At 45.3% G+C, this 5,000-nt stretch overlaps 1 protein-coding gene across 1 annotated transcript in view; it reads left to right on the forward strand.

Annotated features, from left to right (window-relative positions):
* The window catches only part of klhl24a (kelch-like family member 24a), a gene marked incomplete at its 3' end in the record, with an annotated part of 31,315 nt that overhangs the window by 6,519 nt on the left and 19,796 nt on the right, over window positions 1–5,000 (forward strand). The gene's annotated exons all lie outside the window — the stretch shown is intronic.

The raw sequence follows: 5,000 nt of genomic DNA on the forward strand, positions 1-5,000 counted from the left end.
CCGTAGAGTTTAATGCCTTCTGACCAGGGGTGATGTATGCTGGGAGTCAGCGAATTATGCTGCAAACGTCCCTTTATTTTAAAAATTAAATTAAAAGAAATAACGTCATGCTTTTGGTTTCTAATGAAACCAGCATGATAACACAACTGGACTTTGCAATAACAATCCTCATGGTTTCACCCTAATCCTTCTTAAGTAAACACAACATCTTAATGAATGTCGTCTGTGTGCTTAAGGATTGATGCTTAACTGAAACGTACGTCTATATAAGTCGGTACGGTCTGGCCCTTATAGGAAATAGTGAATGGTTTTATTGTTAGTGTACACATCCATGCTAACATAGCGCTGTTGTCGGTATGAAAGAGAAGATTGCAGCTGTGAGAATTATTTTTTTATTTATTCCGCCTGAAACATGTTGAAGGAAAAAGCTGCCAAAGTGACTGCAGGGAAAGAGAGAGAGAGAGGGAGGGATAGAGGGAGAGGGAGAGAGAGAGAGAGGGAGAAAGAGAGAGAGAGAGAGGGAGAGGGAGAGTGAAAGTGAAAGAGAGAGAGGGAGAGAGAGAGACAGAGAGGGAGGGAGAGAGGGAGGGGAGGGGAAAGAGAGAGAGAGAGGGAAAGGGAAAGAGAGGGAGAGAGAGAGAGAGGGAGGGAGAGGGAGAGAGAGAGACAGAGAGAGAGGGGGAGAAAGAGAGAGGGAGAGAGAGGGAGAGAGAGAGAGAGTGACTGACCTCATTCTACCCTTCAGTGTTTGTGTCTTCTATAAGCTCTTTGTGCCAGGTCCTCACGTGTGTGCTATCAATCTACCCGCAAGTTCTGCCTGGAAAAGTCCACATACCACTCTCTCTCTCTCTCCCTCCCTCTCTCTTCCACTCTCTCACTCACTCTCTTCCACCCTCTCACTGCTCTTTGACACCCTCTTCTTTATTTATCTCTCTTTCTCCTCCTTTCTCAACATTTATTTAACACCTTTATTTTCCAACATTTATTTTACACCTCTAACTCTCTCCCTCTCTCTCTCTCTCTCTCTCTCTCTCTCTCTCTCTCTCTCTCTCTCTCTCTCTCTCTCTCTCTCTAACTCTCTCCCTCTTTCTCTCTGTCTCTCTTTCTCACTCCCTCTCTCTCTCTTTCTCTCTCCCCCCTCTCTCTCTCCCTCCCTCCCTCTCTCTCTTTCTCTCTCCCCCCCTCTCTCTCTCACTCCCTCTCTCTCTCTCTCTCCCTCCCTCCCTCCCTCCCTCCCGTACAGCTGCAGTGTAAGCTGCAGTCTTAAATAGGATCAGCATCAGATGAAACCTCAGGCGTCAAACCCTCCAGTGTGTCTGGGCTGTAATGAGCAGGGAGCATGACTGTCTTTCCCACGTACGGCTCAACCCCCCAGACATACCTGACCAACGGTTCACCTCTCCGCCGACTACTGTGGGCCATGTACTAACCTGAGCTACAACACACACACTTGAATGTTCAGCGAAGCGTTTCATAACAAGGGGACATGGTGCATGCTGTGTTCGTCTGGTCTACAAAAAAACCTTTGCACTACTGATGTTTACATTATTACCTTTGCACTACTGTATATCGCACTTTGCACATGTCTCCTGACATACTTCTTTTATACTTCTGCACACTAGATACTGTACATAAACTACCTCACTGTACATACCTCATAACTGTATATAGCTCATAACTGTATATACAGTACCTCTCTAAACTATACTGATCAGATGTTTACAATACTACCTTCCGCACATACTGTATATTACATAGTTACCTACCATCACTACCTCTTGTTCTATTTATATCATGCCCTTATATCACTATTTGCACTTCTGGTTGGATGCTAAACTGCATTTTGTTGTGTACTTCGCACTCTGCGATGACAATAACGTTGAATCTAATCTAATCTAATCTAATCTAATCTAAAATGTACGTTCCAGCTCTGTATGCGCACAGTTTCTCTGGAAGCTTGAGTGATGTCTGTGTATCCTAACGAGAGTACAGTAGAACAGTATCCAGTTCCCCTCAAAAAATGCCATTCCGCTATGGAATTTCTAGAAATTCCAAAACAACTCTCGGAATGTCAGTCAATCGACTCAAAAAGCAATGACCTCAATGTCACAACTGTGTTGCACCGAAATGCAAATATATCCCAAAACGAGGTCTCTTCTTCAAAATGCAAATACTAGTGTCCTCAGAATGCTGACAGACAAATCACTGTCACCATGCCTGTCCATCGTCGCGGGTTGCTTGTGTCGTCCAAGTTGAAGAACAAGTTTCTGCTATTTGCTGCTGTTTTAAATACCTGGTTTGAAGTTTAATGAGGAGGTTGGACATCAGCCTGGAGGAATGTGGATGGAGACTGTTGACAGCCACTTGTTTAGTGTAAGTGCCTTGACAGACAGACAGACAGACAGGCAGACAGACAGATACACAACAGACAGACAGACAGGCAGGCAGACAGGTAAGCAGGTAGGCAGGCAGGCAGGCAGACACTACCAGAGGTGTAGCCTAGCATCCATCCACTGCTTCCATGTTCTGTCTGTGTCCAATGTGTCAAACAGGGTTTCCTTTTCATGTTTCCTCTCTGTGTTCACTACTGCGACATGTGTTGGACGTGTGAGAGCAACATGGAGGACGTCTTAGATCTCAAACCTCCTGTGACTGTCAGAGAGGAAGGAGGGAGGAGAGGGAGGGAGGCCGTGTTAGAAGATCGGGACACATCTGCTATTACCATTGTTAGGTTGTGGCACATCAGGTTACAACATATACTCACACACACACACACACACACACACACACACACAGACACACAGACACACACACACACACACACACACACACACACTCTCACACACACATACACACACACACACACACAAAACAACACAACACAGTAATTACGACACACACACACACACACACACACACCCCCACACCCCCACACACATACACACACACACACACACACACACACCCCCCCCCCCCCCCCCCACACACACACACACGCACACACACACACACACACACACACACACACACACACACGCATTGATCTCCCCCCACCTGGCCAGTAAACAGCTGTCTGCTTCAATAGATAGAAGGGGCCTCTGCGCTGTGCCTGGCTTTGCTGCCTCAATGGGCGTATGAATGGACAGAACAAAGAGAGCCTTTATAACACGTGTACTTAGATGGTTGCGGCGTGATTAGTACACTCTAGAGTATTTGTTTGTGTTTGTAATAATAAACACACAACACAGTCGTTATGTCGTAAACGTACGTTAAACTTTTTAACAAATGACAGAACAGAGACATCCATCACAGATATCATTGTTCAGATTCTTCGACTAAGGAACCCCTAAATGAAAACGAATGCTGCTACAAATATCTTCCTATTTCATCCGTTTTAGTTGATGACAAACAGACGGTTGGTACAGATAGCTCTGGAGCTTCAGCCAGCTGCTCCAACTCATTTTTTATTTATGTTCCAATGTTATGTTCCGCTGTTATACACTGTGTTCAGACACTCGAGATAATAAAACAGCTGCGTTCACGCTGAAAACCTGTGTAGGCCTACTTTTTTCCCCCACACAGAACATTTATCAGGAATCGTTAAGGGGCCTCGATAAAAAATCGAACCGATAAGCAGAATCGATAATGGAATCGGTATCAATAACTTCTTATCATTTCCCATCCCTAGTGCATGTTTTTACTGCACGCACAGCCACCTTTCTTAGGTGAAATAAAACACCCAGCAAGATGTGGTCTCGACAGACCGGGATAGATTGCGAAGACAAAACGACAATACCTGACCAACATTTCACCTCTCAACTGCCACCTTCATATCAGCCCTCAAAACCCATCTGTTCACCAAGGCCTTTGGCCCCTAGTCTAGTTTTGTCACTGTCGATGTCTCTGTGTTTTTTTCTGTTCTGTCTGTCTGACTTTCTGTCTGTAAAACCTGTAAAGCGTCCTTGGGTTTGTGAAAGGCGCTATATAAAACAAAGTTATTATTATTATTACTGTGGGTCATGTAACCTAAGTTGAACACACACCTTGAGTGTTAAACGGGACATGGTGCATGCAGTGTTTGTGTGGTCCACAAATGTACGGTTCATCTCTGTATGACCGCAATCTGACCGACGGTCACCCATCTCTGGGTGCTTGACCGATGTGTATCTTAAGGTTATGGTTAATGATGATGATGAGCGCATCCTGTATGTCTATGGCGGTCATGCATCTCTGGGTGCTTGTCTGATGTGTATCTTAGGGTTAGGGTTAAGCTTAGGGTTAAGGTTGATGACAGAGCGCAGTAGAACAATGGAATGTGGGTTCAAATTACAGGTGTCCGATGTCCTGTTCTCCTCTCAAGGGTTGGAGCCCTGCTGGGCAGTGGTGACGACCACAGCCATTAAATTGTCAAAAGTGTCAAGACATCTTGATCGGCTTAGTGATGTTGTAACGCAACACAATGTCGAAAAAGTCCAGGGGGGTGAACTGAATACTTTCTTAAGTCACTGATGTTGACCCACACATCGCTAATAAGCAAGAAGATTAGTAGAAACTTCTAGAATAACCAGAACAACTCTCAGAGTGACAGTCAAATCACTCCAAAGTGATGACCCCCCCAATGTCACAACTGTGTTGCACGAAAATGCAAATCTAGCCCAAACGAGGTCTCTTCAAAATGCAAATACTAGTGTCCTCAGAATGCTGACAGACAAATCACTGTCACCATCTCCTGTCCCTCGTCCTTGGTCCTGTGTGTAGTACAGGTTGACGAGTAGATGAAGTAGTAGATGAAGTATTTGCCGTGTTAAACACATGGTTTGATGTTTCATGAGGAGGTCGGACATCAGCCTGGAGGGTTGTAAGAATTGTGGATGGAGACTGTTGAAAGACACCTGTAATTGCCAGACAGACAGGCAAGCAAGCAGGTAGGCAGGTAGGCAGGCAGGCAGGCAGACAGGCAAGCACATAGGCAAGCACATAGGCAGACAGGCAGACAGACA

The sequence above is a fragment of the Nansenia antarctica genome (genome assembly GCF_963989245.1).
Source record: "Nansenia antarctica genome assembly, chromosome: 16".
NCBI lineage: Eukaryota > Metazoa > Chordata > Actinopteri > Argentiniformes > Microstomatidae > Nansenia > Nansenia antarctica.